This window comes from Alligator mississippiensis, chromosome 1 (genome assembly GCF_030867095.1).
Source record: "Alligator mississippiensis isolate rAllMis1 chromosome 1, rAllMis1, whole genome shotgun sequence".
NCBI classification, from domain to species: Eukaryota; Metazoa; Chordata; order Crocodylia; family Alligatoridae; genus Alligator; species Alligator mississippiensis.
This window is the reverse complement of record NC_081824.1, coordinates 117,785,619-117,802,640: the sequence shown is the minus strand read 5'-3', so window position 1 is coordinate 117,802,640 and position 17,022 is coordinate 117,785,619. Positions and strand designations below refer to the sequence as shown.

Here is a 17,022-nt window from a genome sequence, read left to right as displayed (position 1 = left end):
GAGCACATCTAATTTTTGTAGTGACACCATCTAAGGACCCAAGTATTTTTAGTCATATAAGAAGACATTGGATTATGATTCTTTTGTCGAGAGTCAATATAAAAGACTTATGGCGAAGTTTTATAATGGAAAACTTTATAAAAAGAATGGGCTTGATTTAAAAAAATGGCATGTTAGTCTTTAATTGTGAGCAAAAACAAATACCACAAGACTAGGGAGGGGTGAACTGGTTTAAAAAAAAATCAAGGATCATTTGACCCAAGCCTTCTCCCACAACTCAAACTGAATATGAACCTTTTCTGAGGTTTGAAAAGGTTCCATTTACTTTGTTTGTTTGTTTTCTTTCACTTTTATGCACTATGTCACTTCCTATTTCAAGGAAGAAACAAAAATATCATGATACAGTACTAAGAGAAAGATTCTTCCTTTGGTACTGTATTTCTGACCTGACAAGAAACAGGAAATACCAGAAGTCTCATGGGCGTGCCTGTTCTCAGAAGATCTCAAGCCTAATTTGGGATGATTAAACAAGCTGCTTGGACCCTCAGAACCTACTGAAGTTTGCTTGTTGCTAATAGAAAATTAAAATTATTGCAATAGTTCAGCAAGATTTTTATTAAAGTTTTTCATAAGTTAAAATCTGGGCTTTGGCATGGCATGCTGAAACTCAAAAGAGTTTCGGCATGCCACGCTGAGGCCTGCAACTTTCAGCCCCAGAGCCTTGCCAGGACTCTGATTGGTCCTGGGGTCCACAGCAGCTTGCCATGTTTTGTGGGGTGGGGGAAAAAAAATTGACACGTGCACAGACATTGGGAGCTTTGTACCCTCACCCAGCGTTGAACTCCCAGCTGTTAGGTCCATAGCTCAACAAGGAAAACCCTAAACCAGACTAGCCCTGGGTGCCCTCCCCCTACCAAAGCACACCCACAGACGTACATTGGCAAAACAGCAACTCACACTTAAGGAATAAATAATAAAAAAAAAATTTCAAACCCTTGACAGATGGCCCCAAGCTCCACAAGAAGAGGCCAGAGGCAGCTACGAACACCCCTCTTTTCCCTGCCACCATCATGTTCAGCCCCAGAGATACAACGCAAGCCTTCGAGGCTGCTGGCTTCTTCGCTGCTCGAGCCTCAATGGTCTCAGCTGCCCCAAAATTAAAAAAAAAACCCCAAAACCCCATTTAGGCTGCTCCAAGGTCCCCTTCCACAGAGACATTCCCAGTGCTCCAATTCAAGCACAGGCCTAAAATCTGGACCTCGGTGTGCAACTTTCAGCCCCGGAGCCTTCCCGTGACTCCGATTGGTCCTGGGGTCTATGGTAGATTGCCATGTGGGGAAATTCTCTTACATACATGACCACTGGGGTTTTGTGCCCACACCCAGCCTTGAGCTCCTAACTTTCAAGAAGGGAGATCAATATGCAAACCCCTAAGACAGACACCAGGATCTCAATAAGCTGGACATCAAAACCTAAGCAAGCCATACAGCAAGATTAAAGCAACTTTTTGTAAATCTAAACTGCCTCACTATAAATCAAGGTTTTAGAATGGGAACATAGGGCACAGAGAGAAGTTATATCTGTTGCACAATCAGCCCCCTGAAAGCTTTCTATAACCATACTGTGACATGTACACAGCTGCAGTGCCCTTTAAACTTGGCCAGTTGCCTGACAGATTAACCCTCATCTAATAAGTAATCAAATAAAGATGCCCCAAAGTGGAGCATCTTAAGGAACCTCTGTTCCCTAGAATCTATCTCAGCACTATTGGGGCTGAACTAATGCAGCCCAGCCCTGCCCCTGGTCCTGTCTGCAGGAAGGGAGGGGAGAGGAAGCAGGGGGAGGGGCAGCTACATACTGGGGTTTGCCCAGCCTGAGCTGGAGGGTGGGGGCATGGATTCAACCCCTCTCTGCCAACCCCCTTTCAGTTCAGGCTGGGCAAATCCCAACACACAGCTCCACCCCCACTCCTCCCTCCCTTCCTGCAGACAGCACTGAAACTGGGAGTGGGGTGCAGTCCAGCCCTAATTAGAGGAAAGGCAGGCAGGCTCAATCTCCTCACTTGACCCAACAGGTTATCTGTTGGGGCTGTTGAATTGGGGAGTGGATCACTCTAACCCATGGCAATTTATGCAAAGTACCATGAGTTAGATCAGGGATCAGCACGTCTGTCAGCGTCCATAAAAACATAGGAACCAACATACCATATCAGGCCAGTGGCCCACTTATCTAGACAGTAAAAAACATCCTAGTGGTATCTGTCTCGACAAGAAACAGGAAAAAAAATATTACCAGAAAACTTGTTTCTTAAGAGATTGAAGTCAAATTTTTAGAGCCAAAAATTTTGAGATCCATAGATTCATAGATGTTAAGGGCTGGAAGGAACCTTACAAGATCATCAGGTCCGGCCCCCTACATCTGGGCAGAAAAGGCTGCTGAGGTCAGATGACCCCAGCAAGGTGAGATAATTTTGATCAGATTCAGAAGCATACTGGAATGGCCAATTACTTTTTGAAATGCCTGCTCCTGTTTTAGAGTGTCCAAAATATAATCCCTAGGCTGGATCCAGGCCCGCCAAGCAATTTCACCCAGCTTGCGGGTGGGTGCCTAGCAATTCACTATATTTAACCTGGCCCCGGGCTGCTCCTGCTGTGCTTGCATGGGACCAAGCCCAGCTCACTCCTGCAGGAGCAGTGTGTGCTGTGCTCCCACCCTCACCAATGGGACGGCCCTGAGCCCAGCCCTGCAGGTAGGGAAGCAGTGGTACCAGGCAGTGGAAGGGCAGTGGTAGGCAGGTTGGGGGCGGAGGTGGAAACAACAACAGTGATGGTGGGCAGGGGACATGGGAGCAGCAGTGGGTGGTGGGTGGGTATGCGGAGAAGTTGCAGTGGCAGGTGGGCAGGAGGGGAAAGTGGTGGCAAATGGGTGGGTGGCAGCAAAGCAACAGCTGGGTGGGAGCATGGGGCCTGCATCAGTGTCCTGGGACCAGGGCCAGCAGAGGTCCAGGGCGGGGCAGCAGGAGCCTGGAGTACGGGCCAGTGGGGTCCACCTCACTCCATCACGCAAGGCTCCCTGGGGCTCACATACAGTTCCTGGGTTCTCTGCCTGAGCCTCATGCCTTTGGGGCAGCCTCACGTGATGGGGCCGTTGACCCAGCCTGCTTACTGCCACATGCAGGTCCTGGAGAACAGTGTGGAGCTCCATGCAATGGAGCTGGGCTGGATCTGCCACTCTCCCTGTCCCCCGGCCAAGTCCCATCACCTGCACCGCTGACTTCATTGCGCAGGGCTCCACCCAGTGGCATAGGGCTTGGGTGGAAAATCCGGGAACTGCATATGAGCCCCATATGATGGAGTCAGTGGCCCAGGCATGTGCAGTCCTGGGGCTTACTGGGACTGCATGCTGCCAGGGGCTCCGCTTGCCATGGGCCATGAGCACCCCAGAGGCCCATAGCTTTCTGCTGCCATTGGCAGCAGAGGCTGTGTGTAATGGGTGGGGGGGGTGAGGGGGGCATGTTTGTAGTGGGGCCCCACATACATATTCCACCCACACACCCCCATGCGTACCCCACCATACACCCCCACTCGTCCCTCCCATGCACACCCCACACCTCCAGCCACAGTCCCCACACATCCCACACACACTCCATACTCACTTATCCCCACAAACATCCCCCACAAACCCCACACATACACCCACACCCTCCCCCATACCCCACATACATACACATACACACACATACAGCCTCCCACAAACCCCATACCCACCCATTTAAACCTAGTCACAACCCCCACACACACCTGCACCCTCCCCCAAACCCCACTTACACACACCCCGCTATAGCCCGCAAAAAACCCCATACCCACCCACTCTACCCCTACCACTGTTTTCCTCACAATATACAAGAGTAAGACTTCATGTTGAGCTATTTTATGCAATTGCCTCTATATACGCTATGCACACACACACAAATCATGAGAAAAATATATTTTTTAATAAAATTTAAATATGTTAGAGTGGATGTTTGATTTTTTAGTATGCAATTTGTTGGCCTTTTTTTTTTGGTTCCAATATGACTCCCCGCCTCCCAAAAGGAGTACTTCTAGGGGGACAAGGGGAGGGACTTCCAGTAGAAAAGGTCAGCAATTAGGGGTGGGACTTCTAGTCCCAAGTTGGTTACCAGAAGGCAGGGCACCTGTCAAGGGGCAGGGCTACCCTTGCAGCCCACAACAGCTCAACAAAACTCATTAAGCAGCATCCAGCCAAAATAATTTCCCAACCCTGCTCTAAAATGTTCACGGATTAGGTAACAGGGCACCCCTGCTCCTGTTACTAGAAAGGCCCAAAATAGCGATGAACTCAGGCCTGGCAGTACCCTGGCAATAAGGAGCAACAGTCCAGGTGGACTAATAAGGCCAGGCAGCTAATGAACAATAGAACAGAAAGGGTGCCTGTAGATGTACAGGCAAGCAATAAGCTGCACCTGGTCACTGGGTGCAAAGGACCTGGTCACAGGACTGGAAGGCAACTGGGTTTGGAGATATAAGCCCAGTCTCTGAGTATGCAGGGGAAGTTCCTATCAGCAGCAGGGAGAAGAGCTTTTGGGACCAAGTGGCTGCTGGAGGTAGACAGAAAGGTACCCAAAATACACAGGGGAGCTGGGGAAGGAAGCTCCTATGGAGGTAGAGCCTACAGGCAACATCTACCCAAAAGAGGGAGACTACTTGTGTTATAAAGCAGTTGGCTTGTGTTTCTGTTGTTTGTACTAGAGGCCCAGTTGTGCTTATGGGGGTAGAGGAAGCCATGAATAGGAATGCCTCTGTGGCGCTCTCCTGCCATTTGTTTCAGGAGTTAACCCCAAACTATAGGGGCAGAGGCTGGTGCTAAGATTGAAACCCCAGGAGCGGCTGCTGCCAAAGTAGGGCTTATAACCGGGAGATGAGGTCTTAAACAGTAGACCAAAGCTGAGAGTGTGGCCAGAGAAAAAGGGGGCCATTGCTAAGATAGCTGATGTTCTGACAAGTTCTCAGAAGTCTATGGGAGTGCTCCCTTAAAGGGGGAAAAGAAGTACAAAACTCTAGAACTCTTGGTTCAAAAATGATACCTTGTATTAGAACAACTAAGACAGGAGTTGTCAACCTCAGCAGGTACTTGGAAAGGTGCTAGGGGGTACACACAGGTGGGCAGACAAGGACGGAGCACACTGTAGCAGGCCAGTAGGGGGTGCTCCTGTGCTGAGCCACCTACCTCACTGCGCCCAACCACCTTCCAGGCTCTGAGTGCCTCCCTGGGGGCACCTCATGTCCAGCCGACCCCCTTCCTGGAGCACACCCGCTAGCCTGGGGGTAACCCTGCCACACCCAAAGTCTGGAATGATCATGGACCTGCGCCCTCTGGGAAACACAGGCCTAGTAGTCCTTGAGGGTACTTGACCCACTACAGGAACCTGGGGTGCTTCCCTCAGTCTGAAGCACAAATAGTGGTCTCAGTCAGCTGAACCAAGGGGACCCCAAGGCATAATTTAGACCCTCTCCCAATAAGTCTCCCACACTAGGTACAAAGGAGAATTGTATTGCTTACAAGGACTAGGTTTGGAATAGGGTACAGGGTAGAGCAATATCAGACAAACACCTTAGAGCAAACAGTGGCATGGTAGCCTTTGATCATGCATCTGTGTTCCTGCAAGCTATATATCTAGTTAGGTCTCAAGTAGTTTACTCACAAGTATCATCCTGAGGCAGGTGGAGATTTCCTCTGGAGGCAAACAGTTCCTTGACCATGAGTTTCAAGAGAGAGAGTTTCAGATGGTCTAGCTTCTTGTTGAGTTTTCACCATGTCTACTGCCCCTCCTCCTGGGCAGTCCTTCACTTATATAGCCCTTATGACCTCATTTACCTGATCCAATGAAGGCCAGCAACTGCTGGCTGCCAGCCAACCAATATGAAATGTATCACTGGTTGCCAGGTAGACGGGAAGGGTCTTTAGCCCTCTCCCAGTCATGTTGGCATTGCTTAGAACAATAGAGGGCTTAAGCCCCCACCCAGGTATGTGATGCCAGTCATGTAGGCAGAGGGAGCAGGTTTCCCCCTCCCTCTGGAATGTATCCAGCTCAGGTTACAATTCAGGGTTACCTGAAGCCAATGGGGCAGAGATGCCTGCCCTTTACAGTGGCCCTGGTAACCAAATTGTCAGATAGCAGATTTTGGGGAGAGACAGAAATGGTATTCTGCCACACATGCCACCCACCACCCCGCACCACTGCCTCCCAGGAGCTGGGCTGGGGGGTGAGGGCAGCGACTCCCCTCTGTGGGCTGCACAAGTGCTGCCCAGCCAGCTAGATGCAGGGTGGAGGAGGAGCTTGCACATTGTGGCCACCACTGCCATCCACCAGCCCGTGCCACCACTGCATGCAAGCCCTCCCCCACACCCCACTCCACATCTGGCCACCACCACCAAAAGGGTTACACTCCTTAAAAAAGTTTGAAAAACCCTAAACTAAGAAATCACAAAAATTCTAATATAATAAAAGGCTGTCTGTAACACTTTTCCCAATTGTGCATGCGCCGATAAAAGCCTTGGTCTGTCTTGTCCATCTGTCTGTCGTAATGTTTTTGCCAAATGAACTGCGTATGCACCAACTTGCTGTGGGCAGGTGAGTGGGCATGAGCAGGGCCAGCTGAATTAAAACGGGAGCACTTGGGCTGGCACTGCCTCCTCTTGCAGCCTTCTGTGTGGGGGCTCCCCCCCCCCCGCCCGCTTCATCTCCACACATTACAAATAAATAATTAGAAATAAATCAATTAGAAATCACTGAGGAAAAGCTGGGGCCCCTGGACCAGCAGTGCCGCCTCCTCCAGCCTCCCTACAGCAGCTCCCTCTGTGGCTTTTGCCAAACATAGAAAATCAATAAATTGGTATTTGCAATTCATGAGTGGCGGGGCCAGCTGAGGAAAAGTGAGAGAGGACAGTGGTGATTGGCTGCCTGCCCTAGCTGTGGGGGCCCAAGTTTGTGTGGCTGCCAGGGAAGTTTGGCAGTGGGGAACATGCCCCGGCCACCCAAGCAGCAGGGCTACCCCATGCCTCCCTGCCTGAAGGTGAGGAGATGGATCATGGTGGCAGCCCCCGCCCCCCCACCGCTGCCCAATCTGCCCCCACCACAATAGCCAGCAGGAAGGAGGGGAGGGGAGGGGAGGGGAGGGGAGCAGAGAGGGCGGGGGGGAGACGAGATAGGCGGACAAGGGCTAGGTGGACACTGAGCTGCAAAGAGGGGGCTGGAGCAGGGCCAGATGTGCCCATGTGGTTGCCCCTTCCTTAGGGTCATTGTCCGGCACCGGTGGCCCACGCAAAACTGCCAGCCCTAGTCCCAGCCCCAGCCCAGCACCACCCAGGGGGGCCCGGAGTGGGGCCAGCCTTAGCTGGAAGGCTGGCCCAGATGGGATGAAGCCCCTGGCACCCTCACGCCTGTCCTGCCCTACCTGTCTTGGGTCATCCCCAGGAAGTGCTCCGCAGCTCCTTCAAAGAGGGTGTCGGGGAGTCAAGGGGGGCCCCGTGGCCACCAATCTGTGCACAGGGCAGGGTGGGTGCATGTGGGGCTGGGCTTTGCCTGCTCCCCACCTGCATGCCTCATTCACACCTTTGACAGTGGCACGGTGCCATGTGCGTCCCCACTGGGCAGGCCAGGTGCAAGGCACATGGCACCACATTGTGCTGCTGTCAATGGCGGGAGCAAGGCACACTGGCCAGAAGCAGGCAGAGCCCAGCCCCAGCTGCAGCCACCCTGTCCCATGAACAGATTGGTGGCCACATGCCCCGATTGGCTCCCCAGCACCCTCTTTGGAGGAGCCACTGGGCTGCGCAGGGCTCTTCGCAGGGATGCTGGGGGCTCCGTCCCCTCCAGCCCAGCACATGGGGCTAGATGCAGAGTGTGGGGGCAGCTTGCACGCAGCCAGATGTGGAGCAATGGCAGCACGGTACAGTGGGTGGTGGCAGCGAAAAGCTTTCCTTCCCCCCCCCCCAGCTTCCTGAGAGGCAGTGGTGCCACAGGGTGGTGGATGGCGGTGATCTGTCCCCACCTGCCCCCCCCCCCATATCATTCTTGACAGGCATTTGGCTAGTAAATAATAAAAGGTATCATCTCTGACCCAAGGGTTCTAGAGTTTTCCACTTCTTTTTGTCTCAGACCAACACAGCTACAAAATACATCCCTGAAACATGGAAAATGATTAATTTTAGCTGATTTTGGATTTAAGCTTCATTGCTGAACAACAAGAAAAATTTCTACACCTCCCTGCCTTTCTGCCATCTGACATCACCAGGGAAGGAATCCTGCCTGATCTGCACATCAAAGGGCTACTCACAAAGACACTTGCATGGACCCAGAGGAACAGACTTCCACCTTCAGCATCCTCTGTGCAAAAATGAAGTTTATTTTCTACCTATGGGAACTTTTTACCATTTTTAATTTTCCTGAGCCTGAGGAAGGGCATGTGTGCCCACAAGCTTGCAGAAAAAGATAATTTTTTGGTGATTTCTTAGGTGGTCTAATAAAAGGTATTATCTCTGAACCAAGAGTTCTAAAGTTTTGCATTTATTTTAGTCTCAGACCAACACAGCTACCAAATACATCCTTTAAAGGGGGAAGCACTCAAAAAGGAATATAGGCCCTAGATGAGGCAATCAGTAAAATTACTCCTGGCCCCAAGGGACTGCCTCACTCAACAAATCAAAGGTATATAATAATGGAATAATATCAAAGGTGTGGCAGGTGAGGTGGGGTTGGGGGTAGAGGAGAGGCTGGTGTCAGGGTGGCAGCACCTTCCCCACCCCCCAACGGTACTACAGATGGTTTACCTGTCATCATGCAGTATATTTTCCTTTTCCTTCTTTCCTGTCATATTTATTTAGTTATTTCACTTCTCTCCCCTCACACCTAGTTTGGTAGCTTAGATTTGACCTCAGCTTGCATTCTACCACTTACATGAACAGATTCTTACAATGTACTTCTCTTTTGTGACTTTACCATGAAAGCACCAAACAAATATAAACACCTTCCTGTTATATAAAACTGTTATAGGATCCCACTGGCATTATAATGTCCTAATCAAGAATATGGGATTGCCTGTTGCTAATCATAACTAATAGACCTGTGTGAAGTGGCTAGTAGTCGCTTTGGATTCAGCCAATTTGGGGGACAGTGATTCGATTCAGTGATTTGAATCACTGTCCCAAATCAATTTGGCCAAATCTGATTCAGAGATTCAGCTGCTGCAGAAAAATCATGCAGGCCCACCCCCGCCTGCTCTCCTAGCCCTGGCAATGGCTCCCCCATCCACCCCAACTTCTAGCACTTTGGGGGAAAAAAAGCCCCTACTCACCAGCTGCTGTCAGGTGGGGGGGCAATCCCCGCTGCCCCCAACTGCCCCGTGTTGCATGGGGGGGCTCTGCACGAGCCCCCCAGCCCCCCCATGGCTGCCCCACCTGCCCCAGCTCTGGCTCTTAAGGAAACTCCCCCCCAAACCCCCAGAATCACTGGTTCCTGCCCAGCAGGGGGCAATCCCTGCTGCCCCCCACTGCCCTGTGCTGTGTTGGGGGATCTGCACTAGCCCCTGAAGCTTCTGCAGGAGCTGGTGAGACTGTTTTTTTTTTTCTTTTTTTTTTCTAAAAGGGCCAGAGCTGGGGTAGGCAGAGCAGCCATGGGGGTGGGGGCGGCCCTGGGGGAGTGAGGGGGTCAGAGGGCTCATGAAAGAGCCCTCCATGCAGTGTGGGGCAGTGGGCTTGCAGCAGGGATCACCCCCCGCATCGGGCAGCACCTGGTGAGTGGGGGCTTTTTTTAAAGCACCAGGAGCTGGGACAGGCGGGGCAGCCATGGGGGGGGTGGGCTATCCTCCATGGCCCCTTCCTCTTCTTTCAGCCCCCCCCCCCCCCCCCCCGCCCTGCTTATCAGCTCCAAGTCCAGCTCCAGCTCCATGCTGTAACTGGCGGGGACTGCCCAAATCATCACAGCTCTCCCAATCTTTTCCGAAGATTCGGAGAGCTTCGAATAAATTCAGACCTCTTTATTGGTCCCCTGATTAGACTTGGATTTGGAGATTCAGCCACTGAATTGGGTCGAATCTCCTCCAGATTGAATCAGCACCCAAAGCTTCGCACAGCACTAATAACACGTAATGCCTGTAAGACAGCCCTGATGGAGCTCCCCAAGGTGGACAATGACCAAACTGTTGATGGATCTTACCACAGCAGGCCTACATACTCCTAAACTTTCTTTTGTATAAATAGGCCGCAGGACTGGCTTTTTTTTTTCCCTTCCTCTGGCATACTTCCTGAGCATAGGCTCAATTTTTGCTGACCCTTGCTGTAAGTATTCCAGAAAAATGGCATTTATTTTATCTATTATATGAAATGCAAATCTAGACAACTTCCCCCTCCCCACACACTCTTTGTATGTATTTCTATATTCATTCCTTACCATTCTGATCTTTAAGCTCAGGTCACAAATCTATATGATGTCCAAAAATACCCTCTTTCTCTATATGGCTCTTCCTCCAGATAATAGCTTTTGAACACCTGCTTTCTTGGTTTTCCTCTCTGGAGATATTCCAGATTCAGAACTCAACCCCTTGTTGAGACATTAGTGAAAATTGGTTTCATTTTGAGTGTGCTCTCCCAAGGTCCCATCAAGATTCAATGATTGTTAGGGACCTCATTGTTCCTGATCTGGAAGATACATGGTGTATCCCCGGCAGCATATGCCTGACTCCATGTACATGGAGACATTTTGTGCTAAAGCAATTTCATAGTCTTTCATGAAGCTTCTTTCTTAGAATTGAAGGAGGACATTTGATGCTTGAAAGCTTGTCCAGGGGCCCTCACAACTCTGCAGCTGGTCAAATAAGGTATCACATAAAATCTTTGCCTCTCAAACTCTATTAGAATTCTTAATGTATACATTGACAGAATCCCCAGAGGGTCACAGTTCCTGAAATGAGCTTCCTAAGCTGGAAGCTATAGGAATCATATGAGAAAACAATATTTTCCATTTAATGCTTTCTATTTTGGCTCTTAGGGTAGTGAACCATGTATTAACATTATTATAATGGATTAGGATTAATAAAACTATATATAGGCCAAAAATAAAAAAGATCTATGAAAGTTTTGAGAATTGTTATATAGGACTGCCTTTTCACAGGGGATCAAATTCATTTTGGAACAGAAAAATACCCGTCTCCAACTTGTGTTAATATACTAGCTTGTATGCTTTTATTCTGAAGCCCACCCACTACCAACTGAAAAGGACTACAAATTGTTCTTTTTCTGGATTGATTGAAAAATAGCAAAAAGCCATGTGGCAATGTAAAGAAAACAGACTAGATTCTTCCTCATCTCTTAAAAAAAACACAACCTCCCACATAAAACCCCAAACAACCCTTTTTATCATTGATCTCTTTATATCGCTGCCATTACAATGTGATGATGTATTTCAGTCATACGAGGCTACATGAAAATACCAGGAATATAATCTGCATTTAGTTTTGTAGATGATAAATAAGCAGAAAAAGATTGGTGAACAATAATTTCTGTCTTCTCTATTGCATTCATCAGCCATCTTTCTTTGTTCAGACTGAATTTTGTGGAAAATGCAACAAAACCAATTTTGAGAAGGCTACAATTGTAACATACTTGTAGAATCCCCCAACTAATTCAGGAGATTTTTCAATAAATTGTACTCAAATGTGTGACATTTTACTACTACTCACAAAAGAATGTCGTTACTGTATGACATATTTATGTGGCAGCACCTGTGAAAGTCATGTCTCTTTACACTTTTACTTTTGGCCTATGAAAAGAGGAATTTGCTCCAAATTCCTTTGATTGGCATGTCTGCTCAATAAATGGTGTGGAAGTTCAAAGGAACTGTGTATTTCTACCTACTGTTTTATCCTCCGGAGCCTAGGGTATTAAAATGCTCATAAGCACATTTCCAGCATAGAAAAGAACCATAATTCATGAATGCATTCAAGAACATAACACTTCCTCTTCTAAACATTGTGCAAACATACAGTAATCTAACAAAGGCCTTTTAAATATAGGACAGTAAGATTATCACCATTGTATACATGGAGGTAAATTGATTTATATGAGATCACTCAATGAGACAAGTGTCAGTTTGGAATAGAATAAGTTTCTAATTCCCTCGGCTAGGCCATACCTTTCAAACATTATTTTAAGATTGGCTTTTAAATTCTGAATCCCTTGTATGTCAAGGCATGCATAGCAGCTAGCTTCTTAAAGGCAAAAATAAAACTTAGATTAATCAAATTAAATGAATTCACAGGACTGGTTTTCAGACCCAGATTTCTAGTTTTGCAAGTACAACAGTGGGACAAAAAGCAGAATTCTCCACAACAGAAGCATAAACAACACAGTCAGGCATCCAGGGCAGTGATAATTTCTGGTTGCTGCCACACCACTGGTGTGATAGCAGCTGCCGTGATAGCAGATCTTTTTGTCTTGTTTTGTTTTTTCTTCTGCCTCTCCCCTTCCAAACCAGCATCCAAGGAGACTCCCTGGTCACATTGCCCTAATTATGCCACTGCTCCACGTATCTGATAAGCTAGCCAAATATTAGCATAAGGCATAACTTAAAACTGGTATTATTTTTAAATTTAGTAGTATCATAGTGATAGGTAACTATGTACGTGGAAGAGGTGTACATGGAAGAGGTCTAGTCAGATACCTGATGAATCCATTTGTAGCTGACAAGCCCAATTCAAGAGTGACACAACTTGTTACAAGTTTTAGTAGTACTGCTGTATATGTGTTGTAAAAGTTACAATACTTAAAATTCAGGATTTTGAAGATATACAGCAGTTGATCTTAGCAGGCAGACAGGGCCAGTTACTAGGTTTAGATCAAGAGCAGGCAACTATTTCAGATGGAGGGATGCTTACTGAGTTTTGGCAAGCTGTCAAGGGCCACATGGGTAGCTCCACCCCCTGTCAGGTGCCCTGCCCCCTGGTCAACATCTTGGGACTAGAAGTCCCGCCCCCTAACCCCTGACCTTTGCTACCAGAAGTCCCTCCCCTTGCCCCTGGGAGAACTTCTTTCAGCAAGGGGTTTTGCCATCACAGAACTAGAAAAATACCAAATTATATTCTAAAAATTGAATATCTACAACAGTCATTAATTTGATTTAAAACAAATTTTTGTCCTGATTTACATGTGTTTGTGTAGTGCACATAGAGGTGATTGCACAATAGCCTAAAATGAAGTATTATTCTTGTATATTCAGGGAGGGGGGAGGGGGAGGGCATGGGGGGGATAGGTGTGGTGGTGTGGGTGTGGGGTGAGGGAGCATGTGGGTATGTGTGGATTGGTGGGGTGTGGGTGGAGGGTGGCTGGGGTGGCTGGGGGGGTGTGGGTGTGGGAATCTGCATGTATGGCAGGTATGCTTGTGGGACTCACCCTATGAACACACACACACACACACACACACACACACACACACACACACTCTGTGTCCCTCCTGCACTACACACACACCCTCCGGCTCCTGGCCTTGGGGTAATGGCACAGCCTTGTGCTCAGCGATCTGGAGATGCAGCCCAGGGCCACGTGGTGCTGAAGCAGGCGGACAGGAGAGCAGTGAAAGCTGGGGGAGGCAGAAGCTTCTGGTTGGGGGTGGAGCTGGGCTGGGCCTGCCTTGTTGCTGGTTCCTACCAGCTCCCCCTGGGTCCTACTGCCCCTGGATCCTGTCATCTTTGACAGGCAGCCAAGAGCAGATAAGTATTAATTTTGTAAATTTTTTAGGGGTTCCCATGGGCCAGATAGAATGGCCTGGCAGGCCAGATCCAGCCTGTGGATGATATTTTTTCCCACCCCTGGTCTAGATCTACCCTACAAATTGCCAACATAACTGGCAATGAGGAGTATGAGGACGTGTGATTTGTGACCGACTCAGCTGTGCTGGCAAAAGTTTATAGTATAGCCACAGTTATACTGCCAAATTTGTGCTTCTACTAGCATAGCTTATTGCTTGGAGGGCTCGGCAGAAGGGATAGAATATGCTGCATCACCAAAAGTGCATTTTTCCTGTTATAAGCTCTGCTCACATTCAAGAGTGCTTTGCCAGTATAGTCTCTACTGCATAGTTATATTAATGAGCACTTCTAGTATAGACCTGGACTACAAGAAAGCCAGCTTATCGTTAGAAAGGAACTGGCGTGAACAGTAACAATAAAATAACACATATGCCCCAAAAGAGGGATGGAGCTTGGTAAGATGATAATACACAGAGCTGGAATTCAGTAACAATAGTGATAGTGAGCACATCCCTCTAGAAAGACAGAATTTATTTAACAATGAAGAGACAAAGAGAAAATTATCCAGTGAAGTCATTGGCAGTGCCTTCTGCTATGTATCCACATGGCCTATCTAAATGATAGAACAAATGACTAGAAAGAAGTAATTCTCCTATAATACAGTAAAAGTCCTGTTATCAGGCATTTTACTAACTGGCATTTCTATTAACCAGAATTTCTGGCCAGTCGGCTAGACGGGGGGGGACAATGGGGAAAGTTCACATGCAGCTGCCACTGCTACCACCCACCACCCTGCGCTGCTGCTGCTCCACATGCAGCCGCCGCTGCCATCACCTCCCTCCCCCCCCTCCCCCGCTCTATGTCCAGCCACTGTTCCTCAGGTAACTGGCATTTTTAGATTATTGGCACCCCACCCCATTCCCCACTCATGCCAGAAAACAGGGCTTTTATTGTACTGCCTTAGGTACTTCTGATAGCAAAGCAACCCACATGTGAGGCTTTAGACATGCAACTTATTTAAAACAGGGATCAATTCACCTCTTAAACACACATATTCCAGGGCATGTGTTAATGTTATTTGTGAAACTGATTCACTGACTTTCAACTGTATTTTCATAGCTGTAAGATGTTTTCCTTTATAACCGGAAAAAAAAAGTGTCTCCAGTGGTTTATTGCTAGCTTAGTTTCTGGTTTGTGTCAGCTTGTTTATATCAGCTGCTGATTTGCGTCATTGGCTTGGCTTTGTGGTCATGTCTGTGGCCCAGTGGACACCCTGGTGCATTAAGAAAGTCACCACAACAGTACATCATGTTAAGATCAGAGAGCAGAGCCTTATGTTGTTTTCTTATATATGCACACACATACACATAACCCTCACAGCAAATTACTGGAGGCAGCTAAGGGAGGCAGATTATTAGCATGAGGTAAATCAGGTCTGGATTCAGGTACAAAAGAGGACTCTCTTGGGCCAGCCAAAGCATACATATCAAACTGACTTCTGAATTAGAGGGCCCAGAAGTTGCAGCAATTTTTCCTTAAAACAAAAAGTTCTAACTTTTAGGAAGTTTTACAATAAACACTCCTCCACTCCCAGCAAATTCCCAGTACAAACGTTGTAAATCAGTGTTACATTCTCTTGTGTTCAATGAGGGTTTATTTTTCATTTCAACAATCATTATAATTAAAGCCATAATTAACAGCTTCAGTACAAATGAAAACAAATCCTTTAATATTGAAAACTGATAACTTGCTCTGTTCATTGTCCCTAATAAATACCATGTGCTTTGGGTAGTTTGGTTGTAAAATAAAAAACATTGTGAAATACTCATAATACACTAGGGTGCACAGACAACAGAAGCCAACATTAGGTTTTTTTGAGCTATGTGCCCATATTAAAGACAGCTACTATTCAAATGCCTAGTGAAGTGACTATTTGACTGAGTCCTTAAAAAAAATGCCCTTACATAGAGCTTCCTTATTGCTCCTATTCCACATGTGCAAGGATTAATATTAGGGCAGGGAGTTCAGGACTCCTACAGGAGAGACTCAATAGGTGGAAATTGCCATGGCTTCAACAGAAGCTAAACTCCCTGAATGTTATTTCTAACACTGCCACTAACAGTATTTAATAGTACTTAGCCCTTTTGTATCTCTTCATGAACAGCTAGGTTTCATAGTAGACCCATTGAATAGATTATTATATATGCAGAGCTGGCCTAAGGGAAAATGGCACCCTGGAAGAACCCATATTTTGGTGCCACCTCCCCCCAAGTCAGTGGTGCTGCTGCAGGTTGGCAGGGGTGTAGAGCGCAGCACAGCAAGGAGGCAGAGCAGTGTAGTGCATTAGGCAGGCAGGTAGGCAGGCACTGCTGCTGCCACCTGCACTGCCTGGCCCAGCTCCTCCTGAGCAGCAGTAGGAGGCAGCAGGCAGGGTAGGCTGAGCACCACTCCTCTTGCATGGTGTAGGGATCAGCTTGGATAAGATGGAGCAGAGAGAGATTGCCCATATTGTCCACCCCTAAGGCCAGCTCCAACTATATGAAAAGTTAATGACATCATTTTCAAGGACCCACTTTCTATTGGAAAATGAAGTTTCATCAAAACTGAGAAGCTTCACAAAAATCTTACTACTTTTGCTACAAGCTCATTTGAGAAATACTGAAAATAGTTCTGACAACACTGATTTGTCACTTTTCAAATAAAGCATTCTGATTTTATTTTTTAATTTTGCTTTAACATTACTTTGGTTTGATTTTATTAAAGTTTTGTATTAGACTATAAAAAGAGTAAATCATAATACTTTCAGCTGTGTCAAAATGAAGATTTCAATTAATTTTCTGTGGTGTGAATTTTTTTTCAGACTTTTTATTTGGAGAACATCAAGAAGCCAAATTTTGAAATCTAAAATTCCTTAGTAACACAGAATGAATATTCTCTGGGCAGCTCTAATTATACTCTGCATTATAAATGGAGTAGCAGATGGTCATAAAAAATTAAATGGTGACTTCAAGGACACCTAGCTAATCAGAGAAACAGAATTTTAATGCTAAGTGATAACCTCATATTTAATCTAGGAAAACAGTATCTTCCAGACTATATAGCCTACTTTTTGATATTTAGAAAGTATTGAGGTGATCTTACTGAACTTTTGTGGGGCTTGTGAGTATGCAGCACTTCAAAAAATAGTTTGGGCTAGAGCTGG

At 47.2% G+C, this 17,022-nt stretch overlaps 1 long non-coding RNA gene across 1 annotated transcript in view; it reads left to right on the top strand.

The window, feature by feature from the left end:
- Positions 1 to 8,564, top strand: part of LOC109281139 (uncharacterized) — a 42,377-nt gene extending 33,813 nt beyond the window's left edge. The window contains exon 4 of the long non-coding RNA XR_009461585.1: positions 8,180 to 8,564. This is a non-coding gene — a long non-coding RNA (uncharacterized LOC109281139). The remainder of the gene's footprint in view (positions 1 to 8,179) is intronic.
- Positions 8,565 to 17,022: the final 8,458 nt, after the last annotated feature.